Source organism: Alosa alosa, chromosome 6, assembly GCF_017589495.1.
Source record: "Alosa alosa isolate M-15738 ecotype Scorff River chromosome 6, AALO_Geno_1.1, whole genome shotgun sequence".
Classification (NCBI taxonomy): domain Eukaryota; kingdom Metazoa; phylum Chordata; class Actinopteri; order Clupeiformes; family Clupeidae; genus Alosa; species Alosa alosa.
Genome location: NC_063194.1, coordinates 9,214,077 through 9,233,165, shown reverse-complemented (window position 1 = coordinate 9,233,165; position 19,089 = coordinate 9,214,077).

The window sequence follows — 19,089 nt, the reverse complement described above, 5'->3', positions numbered from 1 at the left end:
GGTAACGTTAGGCTACCAGACAGGGGCAGTCGACCCGGGGTATTTTGTGTATCTCTTTTTTTTTTTTTTTTGTTCCAACTGGTAATTTTATTGCTGCTATTGGAACAATTGAAAACGGAACATGTTTTCCCACTCGACATTATAAAAGAAGTAGTGAGACAGTCGTAAATCGCGGGCTGTTATCCCAGTGGACGCAACGAATCCAATAGGAGGCACTGGCGCAATGCTACCCAGCAACAGCTCAGTAATGGCGCCCGCTTACTTCCAGTAGTTTCGCCGGATTCGTGTATAGCCTACCTAACAGGGCTATATCCAGCTGCACTGCAATCAATGAGATTCCCCCTACGTCACTACAAGCGACACACCTCCCGACGTCATTCCCGGGGATACCCCTTGACACCACACTACATTTTTGTGCACACAATTTCTTCGAGCCCACGTTTTAATTATTCGTGGGTGTGTTTTAGTAGATCGAGATCTCGAATATACTATAACGTGCTCATGTTTACATGTGTCAAGACAATATTGAGTGCACGTTTTACAAATTGTGGCCACGTTTAAGTAGATTGTGCACACAATGTTCTATGACCATGTTCACAAATTGTGCTCTCGTTTTAATAAATCGTGCCCTCGTTTAAGTAAATCGTGCCCTCGTTTTAGTAAATGGTGCACTCGTTTAAAAAATTGTGCCCTCGTTTTACTATGCTTAAAACGAGAGCTCAATTTAGTAAAATGAGCGCATACTATAGTAAAACGAGAGCACAATATAATAAATTGTGCACACGATTTAGTAAACCGAGCGCACAATTTAGTGATACGAGCGTACGATTTAGTAAAACGAGTGCACAATATAGTTAAACGTGAGCACAATTTAGTAAAACGAGCGCACAATGTAGTAAAACGAGCGCACATTCTCTCAACATGCAAAACATTTTGCGATGACACCTCTAGGGCTCCATAGTCTCACGCATGTATAGGCAAAACTGTATCAGACCGGTGTAACGTTGGTAAATCTTCCATTGCACAGAATGATTTTTGTAGCGCGTGCAACAAATGACAGTCGAAAGATACAATTACAGTGCTGCTATCAATTTGCTTGGTATAACCGCATGTATAGTTTTCTACAAATGCAATCAATCAAATTGGCCTCCATCACTCAACCAACGCTAACGGTAACATTATTGTAAGTCCTTGATATTATAAGATTAACGTACCTGCAGTAAAAACCAAGCATGTCCGATAAACATCCTCAGATTTATTTCGGCTTCAAGAAGAAATGGGAATTACATTTCATGTGAACATCGTCCTATCCTTATTAGACGTTGTCTGCGGTAAACTACAGTCCTTGTAGGAAGCGTCCATTGTTTTTCCAACCCACTTTTAACTTCCAACAAAATTACGTCTCACTGCAACGATGCGCCATCTAGTGGACAAACGACTACTTATCGCCAATACTGGAAATGCAGCCATGATGATGATGATGAATATTTGGCTTTCTTTTAATCCTACTGAATTTGTAATTATGTATCGGCCATTCTAATACCGATAGTATGTGGGTGCCTGTGCGTGTGTGCATGTGTATATGTGTGCACCGTCATCTACAGGCCAATGAGTGTACAGTCACTAAATGTACACATAACCTAATTTTTTTTAGACCCCCCCATGGATGAAATTCTACGAAACTTGGCATACCCCCAGAGAATGCCAGGTCAATCATACACATAAAATTTGGTGCAGTTCTGAACATCTTAACTGAAGATAGGGGCGATTAAAGCAGAATAATATTTTCATTTTTTACCGGGGGCGGGGGGGCCCTTAAGACCAACATACCATAAAAGATTCTTCATCTTCAGTGCCACGGTTCAGGTAGTTATTTAGGAAAAACGGTTTGGGGGGCCCAGCACGGGGGGGAGTGGCCCCCGGGGACGAAACAAAAATTTTCCGTAAAAGTCTAGTGGGGCTACATACCCACCCAATTTCATGTGCACCGGTGTTTCGGTGTCCTGGGTATGGGGGGACTTTGACATTCATAATATGACCGCTTCGGTCATAATTATTTGTATAGTTGAGTTATAAAGTTATTTTTTGTATTTCATTGATATTCTCCTCCAGTGCAGGTTCAACCTCATTAGAGCGTCCCTTAGCTGGTAGTAATAAATGAGCAATGGAGTGTAACATTTTTCATTCTGAATTCATATCTAATTCTTCACATGCAGGAATTATGAAACAGCGGGATATGATTGTGATTTTGTTCACACTTCATGTTCCATCCCTGTAAGAACGACAAATCAATATTTACAGTGACTGTCCTCAAAAACCTTAAATGATGTTGCTATCCCAGTTTAACACATTCTGTCATGTTTTGTTAGATCAAGTATGCTGTTCGATTGTGACTCCCAAAACAATTTCACGTATCAACTCTTTCACTTATTGAAGAATAGATCTAGTCACATTATCATTCTAGAAATGTTCACACTAACTACACTTGAAAACTACTACAAACAAAACCTCTCATATATAGCCAAAATTTGTAGTAAGAACTTTAACTAATTAACTAATTAAGGGCACTGTTCGCCAAAACCAAACGACACAAAGACATCTTCTTCCCCCAAGCAGTCACTCTGTTGAACGCTCAGGAATAGTCCCCACCCTTACACTGAAAAAAGTCAATCAACAGTGTTCTGCTCATTTACCTCATGTATACTTCAATTTTACAATTACAATATTGTTATTAATTCATTATCATTGCACTGAACTGCCTGGCACTATATTCATATTTACATCTTAAATCTCAGTCTATACTGATATTGCACTATTGCTACCCTCTCTTCAGTTGTATATTGTATCTTGCCTGTGCCTGTTGAGGTGTCCACGACCATGGCAACCTTGACAGGGACATCAAGGACAATTGCACTATCCTATCCCACCCATAGTGTTCTATTTATTTGCAAATGCACATACTGTATTTATACATAACCATATTCTACAGCTCTTTATTCTATTGTTAGTGTTCTGCTTTCATGCTTTTATATTTGTATATTTTCAATGAGTGTTGTACTTTGAGAGCAAAGATTAAGTCAAATTCCTTTCAAAAAACCTGGCTAATAAAGCTGATTGTGATTCTGAATCTGATTCTGAATTATGTATTAATGGCGTTTTACAAACGGAGGTTCGGGAGGAGCGTGAAGGAATTTGCCACGCCTCCTTCTTCAGTCCATCAGGTTACTTATTCGCAGCCTACCTACCGAAGTTGCAGCATCGATGGTACTCCGCTCGCAACCAACCACCTCCCTTATGCCTCCCGTCTTCCACAGTTAAAGAATAAGTGGGTGTGCCCACTCGGTTCCTGCCCAACTCCTGTCTGAGCAGTCGACTCCGGCACGATTCCGCAAAGCCCTTCAGGACCATGGCCAGAGACCTCGCCAAACATGCTCTTCTATTATGCTTTGTATTATGCTTTTATGTCTTCATGCAAATTCAGGAATGTGAACTAGTGAAGTCAGGTAAGTTCAGACAGTATTACCCAAAACACTTTCATTGTAAGTGACTTAAAAGGAAAGGAGGGAGATCTTTGTACTTCTCTCACCTAGCGTCCCATGGTGGGTGGTTCTCATGATGCTGAGGACAGGGGGTGGAAATCGTCAGCTGGACGTTGGGGACTTCATGAATGGAAATATACGCACGCTTCCACAAGATTGCACAAATGCTCTTCTAAAGAGTGGTGATTATACCCATACAAGCAGCATGTGTTTTAGAGAAGCACATTGAATTGTGTATGCCTATATTCTTACACACACACACACACACACACACACACACGCACGCACGCGCACGCACGCACACACACACACACACACACACATGCATACACACACACGGGGGAAATAAGAGAAGAGGAATCAAATGAGCCTGTCACAATGGCTGGATAATTAGAGGTGCTTTAAAAGGAGCCTTTTAACAAGGCTGAAAGCAGCAGCTAAGACTTGCAACGCCGAGTCCTATTAGCTCTGCTGGTGGTGTATGTGCAGTGCACTGGAGCTAGTCGGATAACAAGGCTGTCCGGCACCACCACTGAGGCTGATGCATAATCACAACATATCATTAATTTCAGTAGAGGGCCTGTGATACAGTGGAGAAAAACACCTTCATGTCACTGCACTTTGTTGAAGGGTCAAAGGGACTCTTTCTGAGTGAAAAGAAAAGAAAAAAAAAAACCTTCGGGGATGGCTTGCTCTAATAACTAGATGTTTTCCCAGCAGTGTAATCCTCAACCCAGCCATTGCTTACGATTTAGTATTATGGTGTTAAACCGTGTTGAGCTGTCCAAAAAAAAGCCCAGCAGATTGGCCTTTAGTCCTCAGAGATGTGCCAGGACAATGCACATTGCTTATTAATAAACCCAATGGTGTTGGACTGACCAGATCTGCGATGGCTTCTCCATCATTTCATTTGTCTTTTTTGCATCTCCCATCATCCCTCTCTCTCTCTGTCTCGCACACCGTTAACCCCTGGTCTTTCACCGTTAATAAGCAGATCAGACTGTGTCTTCTTTGTGCACACAAAGATTAGACTGAACAGATTTAGTGCAGCAGGTGTCCGTTCCATTCATGCCATTGCGAAATCCTTGGTGATTATGAGTTGTGTAAAGCCCACGGTTCTTTCTCCTTCAGAGTACTTCTTAAGTTCTTCAAATCAGTGCAGTGAGAAATCTGAGTTATGGAGTACAATATAATCTGCACATGTTCAATAACACTCTTCATGATGGTTTTCCCAGTCATGTCTATCCTGTCTATCCAACCCCCCACCAAACACGCAAGAATGCACGCACACATATACGCACGCACACATATATTGCACGACGCACACATATCGCGACGACACACATATACGCGACGCACGCATATCATATATAACGCGACGCATACACATATACGCGACGCACGCACACATATACGCACGCGCACACATATACGCACGCACACATATACGCACGCACGCACACATATACGCACGCACACATATACGCACGCACGCACACATATACGCACGCACACATATACGCACGCACACATATACGCACGCACGCACACATATACGCACGCACACATATACGCACGCACGCACACATATACGCACGCACACATATACGCACGCACACATATACGCACGCATCTTACATTTCAATCTGCCTTTTCTTCTTCTTCTTCTTCCTATTATTATTGTTTTACTCATTCATGGTCTTCTCTTCTCATTCTCATTCTTTTGTGTTATTCTCTCTCTCTCACACAACACACACACACACATACACACTCATTTGTGACAAATGAGCCTGTCACAAATTTCACACACACAGTTGCTATGTGAAATATGAGGAAAGGAAAACTTCAGGTACTTGGTTGCAAGGAATTTTAAATTTGCCTTGGTCATCTCCCATCTCCCAGTGCTTTTCTTTACTGAATTAGCAATTCCCTTTAAGGATGTGATTGAGAAGGTCTTTCAACGGATGAAGGGAAACTATGCGAAACGTGTAGCAGAGATGAAAGAACAAGGGTGGCAAGCAGACATAAGACAAGTGGAGATAGGTCGTACAGAATCTAGATTAACCACATGGACTCTGATGGATTTTGGTCTTCAAGGAGGTCCCTCAAGGGAGCTTTAAAGGAAGTGTCTGAGTCTACTGATAAAAATAAGGCAGAAGATATGCATGAGCTATTCACAGACTACTGCTATCACAGGATAGTCATAAAGCTGGCATGTTCGCATACTTTTTCGAACAAGGGTGTCAGACTCATATTAGGCAGTAGAGCGGATTTATTGGAATGAGTCCTCACGGGGGCCGTCATTTTCATTGTCACGGTCATTATCATTTTTCTGCATGGGTATCAGATTGTTGTTTGATAATATACTCCGTTGATATACCCACATGGTTATGGTCATGGTTATGAGATTTGGCAGACGCCTTTGTCCAAAGCGACACAAAAATACAAAACAATATAATACTTTTATTATTAAATTATTAATTTATTATTAAATGTATTATTTATTATTAAATTTACAGTAACAGGGAACAATTTGAAATCAGACTACAGGAGAATAGCAATAATATACAACAACAATATCAATTCAATAGCCAAATGAAATAAAACAATTATAACAATTACAAATTAAGGAAAATAGCAATAATAAACAATAATGTCCATTCAATCAATAATATAATAACAATAGCATGATAACACTACATTAAGGAGAATATCAATAAAAACAACAATGTCAATCAACAGCCTAATGAAAATAAACAATACTAAACAAACCACAATGCATAAGAGCAAAGAAGTGCAAGTCATGTACTGCTGTCATATACTGCTCTTTCTCTCTTGAAATACCCTACTTCCATGTTTTTTCGGTCCCCCCAGGCCTTATGTTTGACACCCCTGTTTGGCATACTTAGAGTATCTATTAACAGGACATGGGTATTGGCTAGTTGCACGAAAGGCTCTCAGTGAGCTTGTTTGTTTCCTGTGGAGCCAGGTGTGTTTGAACCTGCCACTATTCTTAAAGTAAGTAAGCGTCCCTTAGCTGGTAGTAATAAATGAGCAATGGAGTGTAACATTTTTCATTCTGAATTCATATCTAATTCTGCAACCACATGCAGGAATTATGAAACAGCGGGATATGATTGTGATTTTGTTCACACTTCATGTTCCATCCCTGTAAGAACAACACATCAATATTTACAGTGACTGTCCTCAAAAACCTTAAATGATGTTGCTATCCCAGTTTAACACATTCTGTCATGTTTTGTTAGATCAAGTATGCTGTTCGATTGTGACTCCCAAAACAATTTCACGTATCAACTCTTTCACTTATTGAAGAATAGATCTAGTCACATTATCATTCTAGAAATGTTCACACTAACTACACTTGAAAACTACTACAAACAAAACCTCTCATAGCCAAAATTTGTAGTAAGAACTGTTCGCCAAAACCAGACGACACAAAGACATCTTCCCCCCAAGCTCTCAGTGAGCTTGTTTGTTTCCTGTGGAGCCAGGTGTGTTTGAACCTGCCACTATTCTTAAAGTAAGTATTGTCTACACGGACCCGGTTGGGTATTGCACCTAGTGAATCAACATGTTATGATAAAGAAAGATAAAGAAGGCCATGTAGACACTAATTACATTCAGAATAGCGACAGGTTACACACCTGGCTCCACAGGAAATAAACAAGCTCACGAGAGCCTTTCATGCAACTAGTCAATAGCTGAGGAGGCCATACATTGAGCTATGTTAATCCACAGTGAATAAGTATGGCTAAAGAAGGCATACTCAGAGATATCAGGAAATTGGCCTAAACATAACTTAAGAACCCTGTTCCCTGTTGTAGAGCACACCAGGTTGTTGGCTATGAGTAGAGGTTTGGTCATTATTGTAAGTCCCCAACCAATAGTACAAGGAATTTAACATATTTTCCTGTGTTTAACTAAAAGCTCTGCTATCCAGGGCAGCATTTGTTAACAGTCACAGTTCAACTGATCTAAACACAATTAAAAAGTAGATCGATCAGTGTTTACTACTGATCACTTTTTAAATAAATGTTTTTGGGCTTTTGTCTTTATACAGTGGAGAGAGGCAGGAAGTGAGTGGGAGAGAGAGGGTGTGGGATCGGGACATGACCGCAGGCTGGAATCAAACCTGGTTCCTCATGGGCACTGAGACCCATACGTGGTACGGTGCTTCCGCTTGCATCACAGCAGCCCTTAGGTCAAAGTAATCCTTATCATGAAGAGTATGGGGAAAATCTTCATCAGACTTAATTGCCACAGTGACTGATAAACCATCAAGAAATTAGCCTATTTTGACATGTTGGTCCAAATGCACAGAGTGGGGGAGCGCACACTATCACCCTCTGCTGCTCCATGCTTCTGTCAAGCTCATGCCTGAGGGATTGATGCACCACACTGGAGATCTCCGTGGTGCTGAGCCTGTGCCCCAGGTAATGTTGTCTTTCCTGCTCTTTACCTAAGGGCTTGCAGCAAGAGCACAGCCATGTGTACACCCCTTTGTGTGTGTGTGTGTGTGTGTGTGTTTATGCCTCGTGTTTCGGATAAATCAAGCGCTGGCAATGACAACGAAAGTATTGGGTGAAAAAATATGTTTTTATTTTAACAGAGTGCAAAACCATATCCAAAGACAAGAGTAAAATGAGGGAGAATAACTCCCGAAAGTAGAAGACAGACTTCAAACAACTTCATTATGACAGATAACGAAAATTGGGAAAAGAGACATTAACCAGTGAACAGGCCCTACAAATCAGACTGGTAATAGCCAGCTAGGGAACTCAATTTGTCAGTTGGTGTGTTCGTCTTTAGATTGGCGCCTACAGAGATGGCTCAAAGCAGTGACAGCTTGACTTAAAGGAGACATTCGGTGTGATATTGACCTAATGTGTGTTGAAACATGATACAGAGTGTGAACGTATGTCTCATAGCTCATCTCGGCTTGTCCCCTGAACTACGAAATCTGGCGCTAGTTAGCCGATGCTACCAACAGGGGGTGCCTCGGGCATCGGCCTAGCCATGCAAATAAATAACTGTTTTACACCATTTACGAGGCTCAAAGTAGCTCCACACTTCATTGGTAGACTTCCGAGGACCCTAACATTTAAAACGAGACATTGAGAACTTTGAAAAAGCACTGGTAGTTTATTTACAAGACGATTTATACAGACAGTACCTTCAGGAAGTTTACCGTTCGCTGCCATCTTGAATTTAGTCAAGATAAGTCGAGCGACAAGTACGAAGGAACAGGTATGATACGGGATCAGATTCCAAAAATAATTCCGTGGGAATGCATGGATTCCAGCAGCAACTGGAAATTCAAAATCACAACTCAAAATACATAGGTCAATCATACAATAATGTAACCATGAATCCAGATGCACCTAGGTTATTGTCAAAACAAGGCAATGCCATGCAAGTTATGAAGACTATAGAGAAAGAATGAAAATAACGAAAAATAATTGAATTAATAGTGCGGTGTGTATGTGTGTGTGTGTGTGTGTGTGTGTGTGTGTGTGTTTTGTAGTGAGAGGGTTGATGCGTCAGGGAATAGGTGAGAGATGAGGGCTACCACCTCCTCAGTCCTCCTGAAGCCTGCAGCGCAGCAGTAATTAGCGTCATTGGTATGCTTGTCACCATGGTGAAGATATGGACAGGCTGGCTGGATGTGGACCTGGGTCCTGACCTTTTCACTCCTGTCCGGCTGGAATCTGCTCAGAATACTGCCCACAGGATGTCCGTGATATTTGCCCTGGCAGGGATCAGCACTTCCACCCTCATTCTAAAATGTCTGGCCTCAGTGGGGAGGTCCCTGCCTTCATCATTTCTACTGTTGTCATTTATTTAACTATTCAACTATTTTTTTTCCTGTGGACTGAGATGTGGATAGAGTATAGACCACCATTGTTCTGGCAGGAGAACACAGAGTTGCTAACACATACAGCCTCTGGCTACTGGTACCATATCACACTGTGAAATCATAAATTCATATTTGTATTAATATTCTTGCCACAACCCCCTCGGTTGTCTACCTTGCCTTCCTCCTACTCCATCTATCCGCCATCCCTTCTTATCTCTTCCTCACTCTTTGTGAAAGTGTTGTGTATTCATGCTGATGGAAGTCTGAGCCTAAATTCCCATGTAAATGCAGGGGGAGGTCCAGAAGACATGTTTCCTTTCAGAAGCTGCTTTGTTTGTTAACTGTTCTTTTACATTACACACAAATGGCATTTGAGTTGAAAGCCATGAATGTACTCATCCCTCTAAGAACTGTGTGATGTAGCTTGTTGCTGCTGTTTGATGTGGTGGTGGTGGTGTGTGTGTGTGTGTGTATCCTCGGTGTGCCTTTGTGTGGTTAGTTAGATGGCTCAGTAAGGCTGTGTGGGCATGACTGCCTAATTACCCGCTTTTCCGCCACAGTGCTCTATTAGGAAGGAAACTATAGTGGCATGGCACAGTGAAGCAAACCAGCAGGGAGTCCATTTGTGTATTTCTGATTGTGTGTCAGTCTTACTTATGTATTTGAGCTTGTATGTAAATGTCAGTGTGTGTGTGTGTGTGTGTGTGTGTGTGTGTGTGTGGCTTTTCTTTGTATGTGGTACTTAGCCGACATAGTTCTACTTTTAGACACAGTTTCTTTTTGTTTTGTCTAATTCTTCCTGGTCTCCATTCCTCCTCTGTGGTCTCCAGCCTTCCTCTCTTTGGTTTTTGTTTGATTGGATCCTCTCCTCACTCATCTCTGCCCATTGTTCTCTCATGCCATCCTCCTCTATCCTCCTTTTCCTCCTCTATCCTCCTATTCCTCCTCTATCCTCCTATTCCTTCTTTACCTCCCCTATCCTCCTTTTCCTCCTCTATCCTCCTATTCCTCCTCTATCCTCCTATTCCTCCTTTACCTCCCCTATCCTCCTTTTCTGCCTTTATCTCCTCTATCCTCCTTTATCTCCTCTATCCTCCATTATCTCCCCTATCCTCCTTTCCCTCCTCTATCCTTGTTTTCCTCCTTCTCTCCTCTCCGCTGCTGGAGTTTAACACATTACGGTCTTACATTTGTATGTTCAACTGATTTATGTAAAGCAACTCATTTATCTCTCTGTTGCCTCCACTATCTGCATTTTTTTCTCTCTCTCTCTCTCTCTCTCTCTCTCTTCCTTAGAAGGTCAGGGAATGTTGATTGATGCCTGATACCCGAGGGAGGGGACTACTGGTCCCACCGCCCCACAAAGCGTTGGCGTTTGTTTCGTGACTGCATCAGCAGGGAGCATCAGAAGCTGCAGCGTGCTGCTGTCAAGCATCTTCATTAGCCCCCAGCCCTCGCGGGCCTGCCTCCATTCACATGCAGCCAGCTCGTCTGCAGTGTCACAGGCATCACGGTCAAGAGCGTCGATGGCACAGTGGACGGGGAGGCTGCAGGTCCACAGTGTCCAGGGCTCCTGCCACCCCCCACTAGCCACCCCGCCCCCTCCAGTTCTTGCACCTGAGAGCAGGCCTGCAGCTCCCTCAATCCCCCTGGGCTGTCCGCGGTGTGCGCCGCACTCAGGATCAATGCCCCTGCCCCTCCCTCCCCCTGTCCCCATCCATCTTGAGAGCGCGCACGCACGGCGCCTGTAAATGAGGGGAGCTGCGGGGGGTCTGCCGAGAGGCCGGCAGCGGCGGAGCCGCCGGAGAGCCGAGGGAGACGGGGTCTTCTGGCATCATCCTCTTCCGCTAATGTTTTCCATTATCACGGCTGTGCCATGGGATGGCAGTCTGACAAACAACCTCCCCAAATTAGGCAGAAGAGGAGAAGAGTGGAGAGGAGAAGAGAACAGAGGAGAAGAGAGGGGTTGTATCAGAGGGAGGGGGTGGGGGGAGGATAAGGCTCAGGAGTGTTCGTCATCAGCAGAATCAATCTTCCTCTTGGAAGGTGTTTTTTTTATGGGAGTGGGTGTCTAAACAGGCTATGAGGATATGTATCTGTTTCTCTCCCACTCCTCAGCACCTAACTCTGTTTTTCTCATCTGCTGTTTATCCGGTGGAGTGCTGTTCCCCCTCTCTCCCATACACAGGACCCAGTCATTAATGGCTTTCATGGAGGTGTTTTGTGCTTTTATCTCTTTCTCTACAAAACCTGTATAGTTTCAGAGGTGTTGCTCCCCGTCATCAACATTTCCCTATTTCTCACACTGCCACGAGGGAGACATTACCCAAAAACAGTGCTCGGACACAAAAGGCTAAATCACTTATCTACACTATCATATCAGAGGTGTAAAGCCCTGTTCGACATGGTCCAACAGTTTCTGAACATAACTTCAATGTAACAGCACTCAGAGGTCATTCATGTTACACAAGACAGCAATGCTAAAAGAGGTGAGAGTTGGATAGACACTGTAAATAGAGAGAGAGAGAGAGAGAGAGAGAGAGAGAGGAGGGAGGGAGGGAGGGAAGGAGGACAGTCCATCTCTGGTCTCTAATTACTTTTTATTCTAACATATTAATTAGCAATTTAACAGCATTAAGCGATGGAAATTTCATTTGCATGCTTGATGCTAATTTCAAAACCACAATTTAATGAGAATTTGTTATAATACCAAGTATAGCTTCTTCCCCATTTATGTCTAAATCTCCTAACGGTCACCCACCTTTACAGGAGCTAAACTATATTACAGAATTATATTTATGACATAAATATTTTTTAAAAACTAGATGTACCGCATAGCGGTACAAAATATAACCGCTGCTCAGTCCTGTACATCCATTCCGCGAAAATAAATCATATTAATGAATTTGTCTCCATCTTCTACTCCATCCCCCACTCTTGAAACTGTTGTGTATGCTTGTTTGGAATGTGTATTTGCAGGCCGCACACAAAGTAGCCTACTGGCGCTGCAAAGGTGAATAGATATGTAGCACTTGCCAAAAAATTTGTAGCTTGTTGTTATAAAACCTTTAAAATATCTAAACAATCACTAGTAGGGCAGTTCATCACAGTCCATCCATTGCAACTGGACTGATGAAAGGTACACCTGTAGGCTACATTGTATTTGGGAAAAGCAGAAGGTAGCAGCATAATGTATTTATTTATTTATTATTAAACAAAACAATCCCTGTCAGTTCCATGCAGTTTTCAACAGCTATCATAAAGAGAGGTCATGTCATGGATTTTTGTGAATGTTTCTTCTTCTACATATGCATAAGTTTAGTCATCTAGTTCATATGATATTCAGCTTTATTGTCAATGCACAAATTAAATACCAGTAGTCTAAAACAAAATGCCGTTTTACCCAGTGGTGCAAATAACTGACATGTCAAAAGGGCCTTCATGAAATGCGTTGCTAGACTGTTCATACACATTTTAACGGGCCAAGAGCTACTGTCCGTTATTGTTTGTGCAAATAATATGCTGATTCATGTTCCCTTGCATTTTGCAACTATGAGGTCCATGGTTAGTCTGGCTTTCGCCAGACCAAGCTCAATCTTTTAAGAAATCGAAAAGGAATCGCCTGCAGATCAGTTCACCCAGCCTAGTCCATGGTAGGCGCCCGATAGAAATATTGTTTAATTTTGCGATTGAGATATCCACGCACTGGCGCCCCCCCCCTGCGACGTGTTCGCCCCCGGTTTCAGAGCTATTCTAAATGCAAAAATGCATAGAGGGAGTTATGACAAAACCGTGACTGTTAACAAACTATACGCTATATAAGGTAGGCCCTATGCTAGGCCTATTACACAACATAAATTGTCACTAGGCTATGCTGGCGACCCAAATAAAATCTCCTTTGGGAACCATCAAGCGGACTTAAGCTGCCACCTCTTGGCGAAAAGTTAATAGCCTAGTTTTGCATATCAGTAGTAATTAGGGCTGTCAAAATAACTGATTAATTTCGATTAATTAATTTGAAAAAAATTAGTGCAGAACAATCGATTCCGTATGAACTTTGACCCCGAGCCATTCTAGTCAGTAAAAATTAGACTGTAAAAAGAAGGAGAGAGAAGAAAACGTGCTGCCTGGATCATTGATTGGAACATTTACTTCAAAAAAATGGCCTGATGGTGTTGATAAAAAATAAAGTGTTGAAAATAAAGTCCTCTGCAATGTCTGCAGCAAGGAATTTGCATATCACCGGAGTTCATCAACTCTTTAGTCGCACATCAATGCAAAGAAATAAGTGTTGACATTGAGGGGAGTGTTAATTAATTTTCATTGTGTCCCCTAGGTTATATCTGTGGCCTGAAATGCCTTGTATGTGAAAAAAAAAACTTCTTCCAAAGCACATTTGAATTTATTTCCTCAGAATGTTAGGTCATATCATAGATTATTATGCCAATTATTTGAACAGTTTTTTGAACTGTAATCACTAATGCTGATTATTCAATGATTCATTTGAATTTAAATATTTAAAATACTTTCACAGCAAAAATTATATATGCGATTAATTTAGATTAATTAATCACAGAGTATGTAATTAATTAGATTAATTGTTTTATTCGATTGACAGCCCTAGTAGTAATACGACACTTCTAAATGGAACCCAACCCCACTGTACAGTAGCTCAAGGTCTGTGGCTAAAGCAGCCATAATGAAAGCGTTATCATTGTTTGGATACTTCACACACACGATTCTACAAATACATCAATAATCAAATTGGCCTCCATCACTCAACCAATGCTAACGGTAACATTATTTTACCTACTCTAGGCTATTGGTATAATTTAAGATTAACGTAGCATACCTGCAGTAAAAACCAAGCATGTCCGATAAACATTCTCAGATTTATTTCGGCTTCAAGAAGAAATGGGAATTATATGTCATGCAGAAATCATCCTACCCTTATTAGACGTTCTCTGCGGTAAACTACAGTCTTGTCCTTGTAGGAAGCGTAGTGTCTTTCCAACCCACTTTAGATTAACTTCCAACAAAATTACGTCTCACTGCAACGATGCGCCATCTGGTGGACAAACGACTATGTGACGCCAATACTGGAAATGCAGCCAAATTATTATGATGAATATTTGGTTTTCCTTTAATCCTACTGAATTTGTAATTATGTATCGGCCGTTGTAATTGCCGATACTGATGGTATGTGCGTGCCTGTGTGTGTGTGTGCGTGTGTATATGTGTGCACCACCATCTACAGGCCAATGAGTGCACAGTCACTAAAAGTACACATAACTTAATTTTTTTAGACCCCCCCATGGATGAAATTCTACGAAACTTGGCATACCCCCAGAGAATGTCAGGTTAATCATACACATAAAATTTGGTGCAGTTCTGAACATCTTAACTGAAGAGAGGGGCGATTAAAGCAGAATGATATTGCATTTTCATTTTTTACCGGGGGGGTGCAAATCACAAATGAGTGATTATGGGCTAGGTTCATGTGGGCCCTTGAGACCAACATACCATAAAAAATTCTTCATCCTCGGTGCCACGGTTCAGGTAGTTATTTAGGAAAAACTGCATTTTTTGGGTTTCGGGGGGGGGAGTGGCCCCCGGGGACCAAATGATTTTTTTCCGTAAAAGTCTAGTGGGGTTACATACCCACCAAATTTCATGTGCCCTGGTGGTTTGGTGTCCCAGGTATCGTTGACCAAAAATTCAGGAAGTGAATGACGGGAAAGCGGCGGTCATAATTACCTATAGTCTCCTTATAATAACAATATATCTTGATTACAGTTTACACACTCCTTTCTCAAATCATACATTCTTGGTTTCATAACAAAAAATACGGAAAAGACTATTGTAGAGTAAACAGTCAAAAATACTTAAATATAGCAGTGCAGCAGATAACATGTCATGTCTCCAGAAAGAAGTCACCAAATTTCAGTGTCCAAATTGTCTATTCCTGCCAAGAATCAGGCCATGGAGTTTTGAACCATGGTGCAGCTTATTTATGACATGGAGTCAGGGACTGTTGATGCGAGCAGTTCGATATCGGAGATGAATGTATGCATGAGATATACAGCATGTGAGAGTATGATCAGGATTGCTGATGTTGCTGCATGTTTCAAATGAACAAGTAACATCTAATGGGAGTCCACCAAGGCTGATCATCTTAAGTAAGACTGTGCCTAGTCAATATATAGGTGGAACAGAGAGCAAACAGTGAGAACAAACATATGAGAGATCATTTTAAGATTTTTTTTAAACTGTGTGCTTGTGTATGAGAAAAAAATCTTTGTAACTCACACTCAAAATAAATTGAAATAAAATGTGTATGTGGCCAGTGTTTGTGGTCATTTGGCTTCAGTCCTGAAGCAACATCGCCATCTGCTGGGCTGTTTTGCTCGCTGAATTCCTCTCATAATGGTCTCACATCGACAGCAGTCACTTTTGCTCCAGCATTAGATTTACAACCTTAAACGAGGGACTCACCAGGTGGTAGTCAAGGCTCTATGCCATTTGTAATGACTGATATTGATACGTTACCTAAAGCAATTATCTGCAAGTGGAAGGAACATCACTGCATCATCAACTGGCCATGGACAGGATCTCCTTGCAATATTTCTGACCAGGAAGTCAGAAGGATAGTCAGAAGAGTAGCCCAAGAGCCAAGGACCACTCGGAGAAAGCTCCAGAAAGACTTGGAGGCAGCAGGTACAATTGTTACAGAGAAAATCATAGGTAATGCTCTCCACTGTCATGGCCTCTATGCACACTGATCCCGCATGACTCTATTGCTAAAGAAAAACATGTCAAAGCTCATTGAAAGTTTGCTACACAACATTTGGACAATCCTATGAAATACTGAGAGAATGTATTCTGGTCAGGTGAGAGCAAATTTGAACTTTTCGGATGTCATACTACACACCATATTTGGAGGAGAAATGGAATGTCTGGTGAAAATTTCATGCAAATAGCTTCATTGGAAGTACACTTACTGAAAACAATAGTGACGAATACTTATTTTCCCCGCTGTATATGTACCTCAGTATGCTTGTTATTTCATTGCATGGCTACTGGACAGACATTTAAGGTTACTGAATTGTAGATTAGCATTTTTTGTCACATTATTTAGTCTATATTTAGCCATTATTTAGCCTGTGTCTATGGAGAGAAGCACACAAAAGGCAGAGGGAAGGGTTGCTGGTCCAGAGTAAAAAAGGAGACAACTTTAGACAGAAATCATTGGCATAGGTAGCTTACTGTATCTGCAATATAATATATCTAAAAAGACTAACAAAATTGATAATAATAGCAAATACAAAACGCTAATGATATGATGCTTTTCCTGGATGAAGAGTTGTCTACATTCATCCTATGGTCTCCAAATGTAGCACTTTGTGTTCATAACAATGATAAAATAAATAATTTGATCTAATATATAAAATCACTCAGACCATCTCTTATCCGGACCAGTTTCTATTTTGACTGGTCTTTTTCTGGAAAAACGATTTAGTGTTCTGTTTACAACCCCGAATCAGAAAAAGTTGGGGCGTTGTGTGAAATGCAAAAACAGAATTAAATCTCGTAAACTAATATTTGGCATATCAAATGTTGAAAATGACGACTATTTAATGGAAAATGTACATTCATTTTGAATTTGATACCAGCAACACGTTTAAAAAAAAGTTGGGACGGGGGCAACAAAATGTTGAAAAAGTTGAGTAATAAAGGGGAATGTTTCACAACTAATTAGGGTAACTGTGAAGAACAAGAACTGAGTCTCTTAGAAGTAAAGACGTGGAGGTATTCATCAGTCTGTGTAAACCTGTGTGGACATATAAAGAAACAATATAATTTTAATGATTCTTAACATAAAATTGTGAAGTATTTGGGGAGTTCATCATTTACAGTATACTTTACAGTACATACTATCATTAAAATATTCAGAGAATCTAGAGAAATCTTTTCAAACAAGGGATAGAGCTGAAAAACAATATTGGACCTCAGATGACACTGCATTAAAACCTGTTTCTGTAATGAATATCATTGTTGGGCTCAGGAAAACTTCTAACCATTGTCTATGGACACAGTTTGATACTCAGTTCAGAAATGCTAGTCTAGTGTAAACTTTACCATGCAACAGCCAAAATTAAACAGAGATACCACCTTCTTATCTGAGCCTGAGCTTGTTTAAAATATACTGAGGTAAAGTGTAAAAAGGACCTGTAGACCAATTAAGAGGGCCTATCCAAGTATCCAACCTATCCAACTTGTTTTTGTGCTCATTCATCGAAACCAACAATTTCGTGCCCATTCATCGAGGTGCATTATAGTGCCTACAGCATGGGCATCTTGCACATCTGGGAAGGCACAAGAAATTCTGAATGATGTATACAGGTTTTGAACAACATACAGCCATCCAGACAATGTTTTTCCAGAGAAGACCTTGACTATTTTGGGAAAACAATGGCAAAAATGAATTCTGCACATATTTAAACCGTATTTCTCCACAGAGGAAGAGTCCAAATGCTAAAAAGGCCTGTCTCCAGTCCAGACCTGTCAAATTAGGTGCATCATGGAATTAATACTGTCAACAAATAATAACAACCACAACAACAAAAACCCCCATACTGTTGAGCAACTGAAATCCTATATATCAGGCAGGAATGGAACAACATTTCATTCTCAAAACTCTAACAACTGGTCTCTGTTCCTACACATTTACAGAACTTTGTTAAATGAAGAGGTGAAGCAGCACCGTGGTATACAACTATACAACCCTGTCCCAACTTTTTTTTAAATATGTTGTTGGCATCGAATTCAAAATGAACATATATTTTCCATGAAAAAGTCAGAAGTTTTTTCAACATTTGATTTGTTGTTTATGTCATTTTTGCTGCCAAATATGGGTTTAAGAGACTTCTTAGATATTATCATTTATTATAATTATTTGCATTTTACACAGCGTCCCAACTTTTTCTGTTTTGGGCTTGTAGTTAGGGAAAGTTAGACTTTTTTTCTGCCAATCTGCAAAACATTTTTCTTACCAATAGCTTTTTTTACTATGTGTTCCTATAGGTGTCTAGTAACACCTCCCAATTTATCCATGGCCAAATCCTCGGGGAAACACCTGGAGAGCCCAGGGGGACTGGGCGAAAATGGTTTTATTGAACAATTACAAAACAAAACTTTCTTAATCAGTTTAAAATTTAACAAACCTCATCCCTCAACTCCCCTGCACTTCCTCACTCCTGTTATCTTCTGGCTGGTTGATGTTCTGGCAAGAGTTACCATGACAGTTCCAACAAGCAGAAATACACTTGACTTCTTGCTTTTTACAGCAGCACCTGAGAGTGTCACAGACGCCTGCACAGTTGCAGCTGACAAACTTCAGAAGGTAGTCTGGTGCAATGGGATCTGGTGTGACTGGTGCATAATCATGTTCTCCTTGTTTCTATCCACACTCAAGGACATCTAGTGATGGATTTTGTAGCAGTAGCCAATCTCTGGTCTGGAGATATGCCCGCAGAGAGTGCTATGCTGCACCTCCTGTAGTCGGAGGTAGTTTCTAAGGCTTGACACTAGTTATGTTGTCCTTATGAGTTTTTCATGTTGCTCACTGTCCACCCTCAACTTTGGACACTCTTGTCTCTCTCTATCTCTCTC